Consider the following 15,680-nt stretch of genomic DNA (forward strand, 5'->3'; position numbering starts at 1 on the left):
GTGTACATATTTATAAAGTTAATATACCAACTTCAGGGAAGGACACAATATGAGTCTCTTGGTTTTGCACCACAAATTATTCTTACAGCCTTTTTCTGTAACTTTAAAAGCTTATGAAGATTTGCTTGTGTTGTGGCATTGAATACTTCTATTCTGTAGTTTATACTAGAACACATTGACATATGATAAGCAGCCTGTAGTACATGGGTATTTGTTTAAATATTTGATTGAAAATATATTTTAAGCCAGTTTGCTTGCCAAAGAGTGAACATGCGTATCCCAGCATTGTTATTCCCAGAATTTTTATGTACCAGATGGCTATAATTAAACTTTCCCTATTTAACTTGTTATAACACGGAAAATAATTACTGTATGAGTACCAAACTTGGTAGCATTAACGTCCAAAGTATGGGGCGCATGATTTCCATGAGTCACAGTGCCACAGTCTGGTTTCAACTATGGCCACCAGGCGCCATGATCAGTCATCGTGATTCATAGTCTCACACATGTTACCAATCGCAGTGCATCAACATGAGCTTGGACAAAAGGAGCAGGGCATTATTGGTGAAGCTCTATTATCAAAACAACAGTAATGCTGTAGCTGTACTTTGAGAATATACCTGGCTGAAAGGATTACAGAAGGGTCCTCTTTCTCCACCTGCTGCACGGAGCATGATGAAGAAGTTCGAATCAACTGGAGAAATGGATGTCACTCCAGGAAGAGGCTGATGACCAGTTGCAACACAGGTGGTTGATGAAATTACTGTTGCTATGGCAGACAATGCTGCACACAATTCTCGATCATCAGGCAGTGCACGTGCTGTGTCATGACAGGTGAACATCCCATGATCCACCGTATGGAAGGTGCTTCGAATCATTCTCAAATGGGAGCCATACAAGATACATATCACATAGCAACTTGCACCACAGGATGCACAATAACATGTTAACATTGTTCTCCACTTTCTCGCAAGAACTGTCCATCATATGGACAGATGAAACTCATTTTTCTCTGACAGGTGAGGTGAACACACAGAATTGCCAAGTGTGGGGATCTTCACCTCCAGCCTCTGTGCAGGAAGTTCCTCTGTATGGTGAATGTGTCACCGTGTGGTGTGGCATTACGGTTACATTCACCACTGGCCCATTCTTTTTTGAACAGATTGATGCTCAAGGACCAAAGACGTGCCAACATTACTGGGATGTGCTTCACCAACATGTCATACCCACCTACAGGAGAGAGACGCATTGAACTCAACAGTTTTCATTCAAGATAGGGTCCCACCACACACAGCACGTGAAGTTCACCTGCCTCTCCGAAACACACTTCGAAACGATCAAATTATCAGCCAATCATTTCCAAATGCTTGGCTAGCATGATCACCTGATCTCACTCCTTGTGATTTCTGGTTGTGGGGCTACCTGAAGGACAAGGTTTACCAGGGAACATCTACACATTTGCTGATGTGAAGTGCAGCAGCATATCAAGAGAGGTAGCCAGCATAAATACTTTCAATTGAATTAATTCTGCATTACTTCTCTTCCCCATGTCCTTGATGTTAATGCTACCATGTTTGGTTCTCATACAGTAATTAGTTGCCATGTTATAATGTGTTAAATATAGAAAGTTTAATTATAACCACCCGGCCCCCCTGTGGGCTCAGGTGTTAGAATAGGCCCGCAGTATTCCTGCCCGTCGTAAGAGGTGACTAAAAGGAGTCTCAATCGTTTCGACCTTATGTGATGGTCCCCTGTTGGGTTTGAGCCCGATATCTCAAAATTTTTCCGAAGAGCGAGCCGACTGGGGAAGGGCGCCTTACTTGGTGCATTGTGTCCATCTTGCATTGAGAACTTTCGCCAGCTTATTCGTCATTGCATTGCAGTCCTGCCTGCTCTCCATCTCTTGGGCACGGATACGTTACTGCGTGCACTTTCCGCTATGCACTGTGCAGTGCCACTTTCTGCAGTGACGGCGACCATGGCCTACATCTCACCTAAAATCCAGCATGGTAGCCAGTCCATTGTGGTGGGGCCACCGTGTACCCTGTCGGTTGTAGCCCCCTGACAACACAGGGATCGCTCTACTGATGCCTGCGCCATTAACTCCCCACGTATGCCAAGGAGTAGATGCCCATCTCCCTGGGGCATCTGGACTCGCGGCAATGGCCATCCTGCCAGGTGGCCTTTGCCATGGCTGGGTGGCACCCGTGGGGAGGGCCCTTGGTCGGAGTAGGTGGCATCAGGGTGGATGACACGCAATGAAGCATGGCACATCTTCTCTTACTGGTGGCCAGCCACCAGCAGTCTCTAAGCGTTTAAAAGCTCACTTTAAGGCTAATGTGTATGACCCCAAATTGTTCCCCTCCCTGGCCACACCATGGGAGGAACGAAAGGCTATGAATGACAGTGAAACGTATTCGCCCTGGCATCTCGTCTGTACCAGAACTGAGGGGGAATCCTTTGTGTCCGTGAAGCCTCAATTCTTTGTAGAATGGTGCCTTCATCTTGGCCTTCGAGGGTGATACTTTACCTGAGAAGGTCAAGGTGATGGTTTACTGTTGTGATGCCAAGCCATACATCCCTCCCCCAACGCGGTGCTTCAAGTGTTGGAAGTTCGGCCATATGTCTTCTCGCTGTGCTTCCAGCCTCATATGTCACAATTGTGGTCGACCATCCCATCCTGATACTCCATGTGCCCCGCCTCCCATCTGTGTCAACTGCGGAGAGCACCATTCCCCTTGCTTGCCGGACTGTAAGATACTACAGAAGGAACAGAAAATAATGGAATACAAGACCCTGGATAGACTGACCTACACTGAGGCTAAGTGGAAATTTGAACGGCTTCATCCCGTGTGCATGATATCATCTTATGCCGCCACTGTCACTCCTGCTCCAGCTCCATCAGCTGCACCACATACAGTCAGCTCTCAGAGTCAGAGGACCTCACCTGCCTCCTTGACGATGGGGGCCACTTCTCTTGCTGTTGCTCCCACACCACCTACCTCGGGAGCAGCACCCCCTCAACCACCGGGAACACCAGTCCCCACTTCTAAGCCGGAGAAGCGTAAGTCTTCTTCGGCTTCTCTCACTCGGAAGGGATCCCTTGGGTCACTCCCTTCCCAGGTTCCTACCAGCGGCACAGCAGACACCCACCAGTGGCTGAAGAAGCCACAGGCCGCTGGTCATCGAGCTTCGCGATCATCTTCGGTCCCGGAGACTGACTCCAATAAGCCCTCCCAGCAATGGCAACCAAAGGAACAGCAAGAGAAAATGACATTAAAGACCCGTAAGATCAAGGCACCTGCGGTGGCACCTACTCCACCGCTACCTACAAGCTCTGTGTCTGAGGATGAGGTGGAGATTCTTGTGTCCACTGAGGACCGCAATCTCCCCGGTCCCTCAGACGCAATGGATAGCACTTGCACAGGTGCTCCATCAGAGGCAGCAGGTGACCCAGCGGCGTAATCTGCATCCCCAGTCCCTTCACGCCTTTCTCAGCCATGGACAATACCATCCTCCAGTGGAACTGCGTCGGCTTCTTCCACCATCTTCCTGAGCTCTGACAACTTCTCAGCCTTCACCCTTTCTTCTGCATTGCTCTTCAAGAAACTTGGTTTCTGGCAATGCGAACCCCCACCCTCTGTGGCTATCGGGGTTATTATAAGAACTGGGCAGCTTATGAAAGGGTGTCTGGTGGCGTCTGCATCTATGACCTTCACTCTCTTCACAGCGAGTCTGTTCCTCTACAAACACCTTTAGAGGCTGTCGCTGTTCGGGTGTGGACGCCACAGGCTGTTACCGTCTGCAGTCTCTATCTTCCACCGGATGATGATGTCTTGCAGCATGTCCTGGCGGCGCTGATAGCCCAATTGCCGCCACCTTTCCTGTTACTGGGCGACTTTAACGCCCATAACCTCTGTGGGGTTGGTCAGTGGCAACAGGTCGAGGTGCCACCATTGAGAAAGTATTGGCACAGCTCGACCTCTCCCTTTTAAACGATGGTGCCTTCACACATTTCATTGTGGCACATGGCACGTACTCCGCCATCAACCTTTCGATCTGCAGCCCTAGCCTCTTACCATCTGTCCAATGGAGTGTACATGATGACCTGTGTGGTAGTGACCACTTTCCAATCTTTCTGTCACTGCCACAGCGTCACTCTTGTGGGCACCCTTGCAGATGGGCTATGAATAAGGCTGACTGGGTCTTGTTCTCCTCCATGGCCGCTATTGCGCCTCTTTCTAATGACGCCGTTGATGCGGTGGTTCACTCGGTCACCACCGTCATTGTTACTGCCGCAGAATCTGCTATTCCCCGTTCTTCTGGGTCCCCTCGGAGGAGGATTGTGCCTTGGTGGTCGCCAGGGATCGCCGAGGCAATTAAAGATCACAGGCGGGTGCTCCAGCATCACAAGCGGCATCCATCTTTAGAAAATCTCGTCGCCTTTAAACGGCTCCGTGCGCAGGCCAGCCACATCATTCACCAACACAAGCAGGAGTGCTGGGACTGGTATGTTTCCACCATTGGCCTCCATGTCTCTCCATCACAGGTATTGGCAAAGATTAGACGCCTTTGTGGCTATCGGACCCCTGTCAGTGTCCCTGCGCTGTCACTGAATGGGGAAATTTGTACTGACTCCGACATACACTCCTGGAAATGGAAAAAAGAACACATTGACACCGGTGTGTCAGACCCACCATACTTGCTCCGGACACTGCGAGAGGGCTGTACAAGCAATGATCACACGCACGGCACAGCGGACACACCAGGAACCGCGGTGTTGGCCGTCGAATGGCGCTAGCTGCGCAGCATTTGTGCACCGCCGCCGTCAGTGTCAGCCAGTTTGCCGTGGCATACGGAGCTCCATCGCAGTCTTTAACACTGGTAGCATGCCGCGACAGCGTGGACGTGAACCGTATGTGCAGTTGACGGACTTTGAGCGAGGGCGTATAGTGGGCATGCGGGAGGCCGGGTGGACGTACCACCGAATTGCTCGACACGTGGGGCGTGAGGTCTCCACAATACATCGATGTTGTCGCCAGTGGTCGGCGGAAGGTGCACGTGCCCGTCGACCTGGGACCAGACCACAGCGACGCACGGATGCACGCCAAGACCGTAGGATCCTACGCAGTGCCGTAGGGGACCGCACCGCCACTTCCCAGCAAATTAAGGGACACTGTTGCTCCTGGGGTATCGGCGAGGACCATTCGCAACCGTCTCCATGAAGCTGGGCTACGGTCCCGCACACCGTTAGGCCATCTTCCGCTCACGCCCCAACATCGTGCAGCCCGCCTCCAGTGGTGTCGCGACAGGCGTGAATGGAGGGACGAATGGAGACGTGTCGTCTTCAGCGATGAGAGTCGCTTCTGCCTTGGTGCCAATGATGGTCGTATGCGTGTTTGGCGCCGTGCAGGTGAGCGCCACAATCAGGACTGCATACGACCGAGGCACACAGGGCCAACACCCGGCATCATGGTGTGGGGAGCGATCTCCTACACTGGCCGTACACCACTGGTGATCGTCGAGGGGACACTGAATAGTGCACGGTACATCCAAACCGTCATCGAACCCATCGTTCTACCATTCCTAGACCGGCAAGGGAACTTGCTGTTCCAACAGGACAATGCACGTCCGCATGTATCCCGTGCCACCCAACGTGCTCTAGAAGGTGTAAGTCAACTACCCTGGCCAGCAAGATCTCCGGATCTGTCCCCCATTGAGCATGTTTGGGACTGGATGAAGCGTCGTCTCACGCGGTCTGCATGTCCAGCACGAACGCTGGTCCAACTGAGGCGCCAGGTGGAAATGGCATGGCAAGCCGTTCCACAGGACTACATCCAGCATCTCTACGATCGTCTCCATGGGAGAATAGCAGCCTGCATTGCTGCGAAAGGTGGATATACACTGTACTAGTGCCGACATTGTGCATGCTCTGTTGCCTGTGTCTATGTGCCTGTGGTTCTGTCAGTGTGATCATGTGATGTATCTGACCCCAGGAATGTGTCAATAAAGTTTCCCCTTCCTGGGACAATGAATTCACGGTGTTCTTATTTCAATTTCCAGGAGTGTATTTGCCAACCGTTTAGCAGACCAGTTTGCTCTCAGTTCCGCATCTGTGAATTACCCACTGGCTTTCCGCTCCATTAAAGAGCGGTTGGAACATTGGAGCCTTTCATTTCACACCCACCATCCTGAATCCTACAATGTCCCATTCACTGAGTGGGAATTCCGCAATGCCCTAGCTGCTTGCCCTGATACAGCTCCCGGGTCAGATCGCATCCACTGTCAGATGCTGAAACACCTCTCAGTGGACTGCCAGCGACGCCTCCTCGATCTTTACAACCGAATGTGGGTCGAGGGTGAGTTTCCATCGCAATGGCGGGAAAGCATTGTTATCCCCATTTTGAAACCTGGCAAGAACCCATTGGAGGTGGACAGCTACCACCCCATTAGCCTCACAAACGTTCTGTGCAAGTTGCTCGAACGCATGGTGAGCCGGCGGTTAAGTTGGGTGCTCGAGTCTCGGGGCCTTCTGGCTCCATCTCAGGGTGGTTCCGTAAAGGTCGCTCTGCCGCCGACAATTTGGTGAGCCTGGAGTCAGCCATCCGTATGGCCTTTACCCACTGTCAGCACCTCGTCGCTGTCTTTTTCGACATGTGGAAGGCGTATAATATGACGCCATCACATCCTCTCTACGCTTCATGGTTGGGGTCTTCAGGATCCACTGCCGATTTTCTGTCGCACCAAACCTTCCACGTGCAAGTCACGGCCTCCCATAGTTCCTCCCGAGTTCAGGAGAACGGGGTACCACAGGGATCTGTTTTAAGTGTCTGCCTGTTTTTAATTGCAATTAACAGGCCCGCTGTGGCGGTGGGAACGTCTGTCTCAGCGTCTTTGTATGCTGACGACTTCTGCCTCTACTATAGCTCCATTGTCATTGCAGCTGCTGAACGTCAGCTGCAGGGCGCTATCCGTAAGCTGCAGTCTTGGGGTGTAGTGCATGGCTTCCAGTTTTCGGCTGCCAAGACCTGCGTTATGCATTTCTGCCGGCGCCGAACAGTTCACCCGGAGCCCCAGCTTTATCTTGCCGGCGAACTTCTTGCTGTGGTGGAGGCACATCGCTTTTTCAGCAGCTTAAGCAGATGTGTTGGTGGCATCTTAATGCTCTGCGATGCTTGAGCCACACCAGCTTGGGCACCGACCACTCTACCCTCTTACCAGGCATTAATCCAGTCCCGTCTGGATTATGGGAGCCTGGCTTATGGTTCAGCATCCCCATGTGCATTGCGGGTGCTGGACCCAATCCTCCACAGCAGAATCTGACTTACCACTGATGCTTTCCAGACCAGCCCTGTGGACAGCATACTTGTGGAGGCAGGGGTCCCTCCATTGTGGTTACGGCGCCAATGTTTACTGGCCGCTTATGCTACACATGTCTGTAGTTTGCCCGAGCATCCTAATTATCATCTCCTGTTCCCGCAGTCGGTCGTCCATCTCCCAGAACGTCGGCCCCGGTCAGGTTGTACAATCGCGGTCTGCGTCAGAGAGCTTCTCTCTGGGCTTTGGGTTTTCCCTCTTCCACCTCCTTTCCGGGCAACTCTGCATACACCCCCATGGTGTATGCCCCGCCCTTGCCTTCAGCTCGAATTGGCACAGGGCCCGAAGGACTCAGTCAATCTGGAGGCCTTCCGCCGCCACTTTCTTTCCATCCTCGCCATGTATCAGGGCTCTGGCGTTGATGACACTGATGGTTCGATGGTTGCTGGTCGTGTCGGTTATGCTCTGTCTCTAGGAGACCATTACGAACAATATTCATTGCCGGCTGGCTGCAGCATTTTCACTGCTGAGCTGGTTGCCATCTTTTGTGCCCTAGAGTATGTCCGCTCCTGCTCAGGTGAGTCCTTCATTATCTGTAGCGACTCCCTGAGCAGTTTACAAGCTATCGACCAGTGCTTCCCTCGCTCTCGTCTGGTGATGGTTGTCCAGGAGTCCCTCCATATTCTTGCCCGCTGCGGTCGCTCTGTGGTCTTTGTGTGGACCCCGGGCAATGTTGGGATACCCGGCAATGAACATGTTGACAGCCTGGCCAAACAGGCCACCAGTAAACCATCTCTGGACATTGGCCTCCCAGAGACTGATTTGCGAGTGATCTTACGCCGCAAAGTTTTTGAACTTTGGGATGCTGAATGGTGCGATCTGCCCACACCCAATAAACTCCATGGTATCAAGGAGATGATGACTGTGTGGTGGTCATCCATGTGAGCCACTCGCAGAGACTCAGTTGTCCTTTGTCGGCTCCGCATTGGCCACATCCGGCTGACACATAGTTATTTACTGCATCGTGAGGACCCGCCTCTTTGTCGCTGTGGGGTGGCCTTGACGTTGGTCCACATTTTGTTGGCCTGTACAGTTTTATCTGTGGTCAGGCAGACATTTGCACTGCCTGATATGCTCCCTGCCCCTTTAACAGATAACACTGCCATGACAGGCTTAGTTTTGCGTTTTATTCAGGCAGGGGGCTTTTATCATTTAATCTAAGTGTTTGTCCTTTTATGTGTTGAATCTGGCCTTTCACCTACAATTTTAGATTGAGTTTTTAATGTGTCTCTCGGTGGTTGGCCTTTCCCTTTTTGTCGGCCAACCACTGTCACACTCTGTGTGATTTTAATTTCTTGACCTGTGTCATCTGTCGTCTTTTCCATTGTTCGTCTTTTTTTTTTTTTATTCTGTGTGTGTGTTTGAAAGTTTGGAACAAGGGACCGATGACTGTAGCAGTCTGGTCCCTTTAAATCCCCCCAAACCAACCAAACAACTTAAAACCACCCGGTAGTTTTTTTTTATGGCAATATCAGTTCCAGTGGGCAACTGAATGTCTTGTGGGGTTAAAATCCATTACTGCTGTTATCTTAGTGCTCATAATGAGATGACTTTCATTGAAGTTCAGCATTATTTCATTTGTAATACAGTTTCTTAGTATTTGTAGTTGCTCACGATCTCTATGCTTGTGCACAGTAGATGTAGCACCAGCATACGGAACTAGTTTTGAATTTGGGATGCAGTATTTTAAGTCATTTACATAAATCAAGAAAAGAAGGCATCCCAGAACAGAGCCCTGGGTACCCTGTATTACGTATCAGCAATGTTAGATCTGTGTGTGCCACTCACCATTTTACCAGTAAAAATTGATTCCTGTTAGATAAGATTAGACCATGAACAATTATCAGCATATTTACCCAGCCATTTTCCTAGAGTATTTACTATCTCTCTACAAGCAATTGATAGAGATTAGCTAAAAAATATCTATACTCACAGATGGAGGTCTATCTATATCCAAAATTATGTTTTCTTTCCCATCTATAGTTTATTGCATAAAGTTCAGTGACACCTTCAACACTTAAAGAACTTACATCTTTGGGGCACTAATTATTACCACTTTTTGCAAATATTGAAACATCACCATAAGGCTTTATCTCCCTACTGAAAGATAAGCAGATATTCTTTGTTAATGGGTGCATAATAAGCTTAATCTTTGGTATACCAGTGCTCAGTAATAACTGAAACATCTGGTTTATCAATACATGCCATGACGTCCAAATCATTGTACTTATTTCCTAGGATTGTAAAGTTTGGTGGATAATCTTGAAACTGTATTTGGATTCATGCATCATATCTACAGATTTAATTCCAACCTGTGTATTAACTAAGTTTGCAGGTTGCATTGTCACCACATTTTTTTTTCTTTTTTTGCTTGAAGCCATAAATATCCTCATCTCATTAAGTAAAGCAGATGTACTTGTCAAACTAGTGAGAGGACACAAAAAGGCCATGCATGCAAAAAATAAAATAAAATAAATTAAAAGGACAGATTCCAAGTGTGTTCCTGGCATCTGAATGTAAAACTTATTTGTTTTTGGAGATATTACTTATTTATCTCTTTCAACCAAAAACGTACGAAGTCTGTTAGTTTAGTGTCTTTAATGCATAATGCTAATTTCCTTTATCTCATCATAAACTTCTTCAATCTCTTCGTCATCTGTGGAGCTAGTTGGCATATAAACTTGTACTACTGTGGTAGTTGTGGACTTCATGTCTATCTTTGCTACAATATTGTGTTCACTATGCTGTTCATAGTAGCTTACTAGCACTCCTATTTTTTAATTCATTATTAAACCTGCTCCTGCATTACCCCTATTTGATTTTATATTTATAACCCTGTATTCACCTGACCAGAAGTCTTGTTCCTCCTGCCACTGAGCTTCACTAATTCCCACTATATCTAGCTTTAACCTATCCAATTCCCTTTTTAAATTTTCTAACCTACCTGCCCAATTAGGGGATCTGATATTCTATGCTCCGATCCATAGAGTGCCAGTTTTCTTTCTCCTGATAATGATGTCCTCCTGAATAGTCCCCATCAGGAGATCCAAATGGGGGACTATTTTACTTCCAGAATATTTTACCCAAGAGGATGCTATCATCATTTAACCATACAGCCCTCAGGAAAAATTAGGGCTTGCTTTTGGCCAATCACAGTACCAACACAGCAAGGCCGTTTTGGTTAATATTACAAGGCCATATCAGTCAATCATCCAGACCGTTGCCCCTGCAACTACTGAAAAGGCTGCATAAGTGCTCTCAAATTAGCCAAGATGTTGAAAGAAAACTGCAGTCATCCTGCAGGCACTTCATCATACCTTCCGTATTTGGCTCTATATAAACACACTAGGAAAAGTGCATGATACAAAGTTTTCTGTAACTGAAATGCTTTATCTCACATAAAAGACAAAATCCGCCATTATACATACACCCACAACACACAAGCCATCACCACAGAAATGCTTGGCTCAAAGAATAGCCATGGTTTGAAAACTACCAGAGATATTGGCTAGCGTGAGACGACATCATGATATGATATGACATCATGATTCCTCGGGGTCCGAGAGCCACATCACCTCAAGGTAGTTATTCCAACCTCCTTGGTGCAACTATATTTTATCCATAGACCATTTGTTATCTATGATTTTCATGTTGCTTATTGGATTTTGGTATTTTTATCACATCTCTTAAAAAATGTATGCTGAGATAAAATGAAAATCAAGACATACTGCACATGTCAAGCAAGTTTTTGACTTTCTGCTTTATTTACTTATTTATTTATTGATGAGAATAAAACTTTTGTTGGGTATGATAAATCAGCATTGGATTTACTTCTTTGTGTTTAATTTTTGTCACTTTCAGAGTTCTTTTATTCTCCAAGAGTGTCGTTCCTTCTCTCCCACGGTCCACTTTCTTCCTTTTTCAGACCTCTTTCTTTCCTGAAAGTCTGCCTTTTGTGTTGCTTCTCTAAAACGTATTCTGTTATCTATTCAACATGCTTTTATTTCAGCCTTTTTTATGTCTTTTTCATTTTCGGTGAATCACATGGGTTCAGATTTGTAACTGTTCAGTAAGTTGAAGCCCGGCGTGCTTAGTCTGTCACTACCCATTCGGCATATGTGCCCATTGAACTAGTCTTCTTTTCCTCATTACGGGTTTCTGTTTTCTAATAGAACTCTGTGTTTTATCTTAATTTGTATTTTACATAACTATTACTTCTAGGTCCCAATATTTTCCTTAGAATTCCTCTTTCAACTATTTCCAGTTTTTCTATCTCCCCAAGCCTTGTTAGTTTAAATGTGGGTTTTTTTTTTTTTTTTTTTTTTTTTTTTTTTTTTTTTTTTTTTTTTTTTTTTTTTGAAATGCCCTTTCCATTTTATGCATTTTATGTAAGGTACTCTGCTTTCTATGGCTATCTTGCCTGTTTCATTGCTTGTTATCCATTTTCCTTGGTACTGGTATTTAAAACAGTTTGTTTTAGATATTGTGTTGTTATTAATTTTAAGATCTGGAGGGGTGTCATTGGTATTTCTCATGAAGTGTGTTTTTCCAAATGATATTTTTAACCTTGTTTTGCCTGCTTGTTTCTGTAGTTGTGTGATTTGTTCTTTGCTGCTATCCAGTGAGTCAGTAACTAATGCCATATCAGCTGCAAAAGCCAGACAATCTATAGTGATTTTACTCAGGTTTCTCCATCATTTATCTACAATAATACTAGAGGCAAACTTATATGACATCACATACACTGATAATGTATACTTGGTACCGGTAATAACTGGTTGTAGTGTGTTACTTGTTTAACATACGATAGGTGTCTATTTGTTATGTTCATTTTTGCAGAATATACCATGGAATATCTACCACCACTTTCCAGCACTTCACATCCATACTTGCAGAGAATACTGTACATAGCAAAGGAGTACTGTGGTATAAGCATAGGTTACAGATAGATGACAGCAACTATTTCTCAATCCTTGCAAACCACAATATATGTATTCCAAGTTCATCACAAGATTATGACATCGCTTCTGGTTATGAATGCTAAAATTATAATATGTAACATTACTACTTTTAAATCCACATTACATGATTGGGGAATATCATGTTGTCACTCATGATTCACCTAGAGGATTAACATTTTTGAACACTTTGCAGAATATGTTATGACATTTTATGTATTTATATATTCCAGAATGGAAGTGTGCGTATTTACAAGCAGTGCCATGCTTTGTAATGAATATGTTGTAGTCTTGTGCCTTACTTACTAGCAACTCAACCACATACTGTAATGTTAAAGTATCTTTTGTCAATATTTATCACCATTTTGCAGAATATGCTAACTGCAAATGTCAGTCTTCCAGTTGTGCTTAGGTAGTCACCAATGAATACTGTGTGGTTATCAAGTGGCCAACAGAAAAATAGATCAACAGCTGTAAGTTATCAGTGTTTGTGGATCATGAAAGCAGTGAGGATATAGTCAAGGCTGTTACAGATCTAAAAACAAGATGTGGTTCGCAGCAGGAGTTGCTAGCATACCCACCAGAATCTTACAGCTCTCTCTCCAAAATATTACCCACCCCATCACTCATTATGTAACTGCTCATTAGAGATGGGCATCTTTACTAATTAGCAAAAAGCATCTAAAGTTATTCCAATATTCAAAACTGGTGGCAAAGTTGAAGTGATTAACTGTCGCTCCATTACATTACATCCTGTTTTTCAAAAGTATTGGAAAAAATGATGTATAAAAAGTTAATAAACTATATAAACAAAACTGGTTCTCAACATGGTTTCCAAAGTAAGAAATCAACGAAGACAGTTATCCATGAATCCATAACCACTGTTTTATTTTGATGAAAAACAGAAAACAACAGGTATATTTTTAGACTTAAATAAAGCTGTCAACATGTTAAGCCACAGAACTCTTCTAAATAAGCTTGAGTACTTTGGCATTACAGGATTATGAAATGGGTATATTTGTTCATTTCTCAGTAACCCCAAGAAAAAAGTGAGCATTAGACATGTAGATGAAAAAGGAAGAATACCTGTCAGAGGAAGATCCAGCCACCTGTGTGGTACCTCAAGTGTTAGTAATGGGAACTGTTCTTTACCTGAAATATATTGTTGTTCTGAATGTCCATGTTGAATCAGACAAAATAATTCAATTTGCTGATGACACAATTATATTAGTAAAAACAGCAGCAATGATGATATTCAACATGAAGTAAACTCTGTTACAAATCAAGAAAGTAAATGGTCAACAATGAACCAGCTTATAATAAACAACAGGAAAATATTAGCATTAAATTTCCAATACTCTCAAAACACCACCCTGCATTATCCAGATATCATCATCAATAAATAAATAAATAAAATAAATAAAGAAGTAACAACATTTCTTGGCATTTGAAATCAAAGTGACGTAAAATTGGACAAACATACTGAACACATTAATGCCAAGCAGAGTACAGGCTGCCATCTTTTAAGGTCTCTAAAAGAATACATAAATGAATAGACTCCAATATCTGCATATTATACATATTTTAATGCACATCTAAAAAAATATGGACTCATATTCTGAAGGAATTGACCAGCAGTTTTGGGGACGATCAGACTCCCCCCCTCCCAAAGAGAGAGAGAGAGAGAGATGTAAACTGATATTTAAAATACTGAAAGTGCTACCACTAGCAATCATGTTTATTCTTGACACACTAATTTATATTAATAAATTTAATTGGAAATGATATCAGTCCTAGAAAAAAAATGTGATTTTCATAATCACAACACCAGATTAAAAGGTAGCTTGCATTTATATAAAGCCCATACAAGTTTGTATCAGAAGGTTACATGCTACATGGAATAAAACTATTCAATAAGTTGCCAAATGATATACAGAGTGTTTGACTTAAAAGGGGCCCCATCTTTCATTAGTTTATATTGAATGAATATTGTTTTTGAAATGCATATATTGGAGATGGGTGAAATAGTGTTCATATTGTTGGTATGATTGAAGCTAGAGCAGAAGGGTTATTTTTTGCTTGCACGCTTAAGTTGAAAAAGTGATTGTTGAGGACTAGCTTTTGAACAAGGTTGTGTAATCATGTATGATGTTTCTTAAACTGCACTTAACTGTCAAGGAATGTGTACTTGTGATTGAAACTTCTTCTGTGATGAAATCTTGTTATGTGAGATTTGTAGTTAATAGAATATTATTGTTATTGCCCAGATAAATTTTGTAAAAATATTGTAAACAACCATGAATGAGAAGTGTTTGAGCTGCCATAGGAAAGTCATTTCTGGGGTTCTGTGCAGCTGTTGCAGCAGATGGTTACATTGGGTTGAATGTAGTGGCATGGGAATCAGGGAAGTAAATGGGTCTCTTCCATGGTACTACAGATTATGTTCAAGGGATAGGAAAATATTGGAACAGAAAGGGAAGATTAGAGCCCTTCAGGCTGAACTGGATAGTGCTAGGGAGGAACTAATGAGGTTAAGGGGGAAGAATGGTGAAGACAGGTGGGAAATGGTAGCAAGGAACAGAGGCCACAGAAAGAGAACAGTATATGACAGTTTCATCATTGGCACAAACAATAGATTTGCCTTCCTACCTCAGTCAACTAAGGAAGAGGCTCAAGTATGTAGATGTAAGTGTATTCAGCACTCAAGAGACTTTCACTAGGACACCAACTGTTGCAAAAAAGTAGAAAGTAGGAGGAAAGTTCTGTTGTTAGGTAGTAGCCATGGAAGAGGTGTGGGCTGGATCTTGCAGGAAAAATTAGGTGACAGGTACCAGGACACAAGTATTTTCAAGTCCAGTGCACGTCTTAGCCAAGTGACAGAGGATGCAGGATCATTGTGCAAGGGTTTTACAAAGCTGGATCATGTTGTGATAGTGGGTGGAGCGGGAAACAGTATTGATAGGGATCAGGGCTACAATATTGAGCATGACCTTGTAAAAATAGCATCTGCAATGAACCATACAAATGTTGGCTTGGTTCCTGCTTTCATGCGGTATGATCGGCCCCAATTGAACAGCTCTGTCAGGAGGGTCAATATGGAGCTAGATCAGCTGCTTAGGGCGGCTACTTTGTCAGGCATAGGTTTGGTTCCTGTTGATGGTATTGATAGGTTGGACTTCACAAGACATGGCCTGCATCTCAATAGGAAAGGTAAGGTTAAACTGGATGGGATGATAGCAAAATCTTTAAGGGGGAGGGGGGCACTGAAACTAAGATCAGTGTCCAGTCATCATACATTGATTGAAATTAAGCTTAATGAGAACTTCAGAGGGGCAGGTACTAGAG

General features: G+C 44.6%; 1 protein-coding gene across 1 annotated transcript in view; it reads right to left on the reverse strand.

Annotated features, from left to right (window-relative positions):
• Positions 1 to 15,680, reverse strand: part of LOC124723133 — a 93,290-nt gene that overhangs the window by 69,432 nt on the left and 8,178 nt on the right. The gene's annotated exons all lie outside the window — the stretch shown is intronic.

This window comes from Schistocerca piceifrons, chromosome X (assembly GCF_021461385.2).
Source record: "Schistocerca piceifrons isolate TAMUIC-IGC-003096 chromosome X, iqSchPice1.1, whole genome shotgun sequence".
Classification (NCBI taxonomy): Eukaryota; Metazoa; Arthropoda; class Insecta; order Orthoptera; family Acrididae; genus Schistocerca; species Schistocerca piceifrons.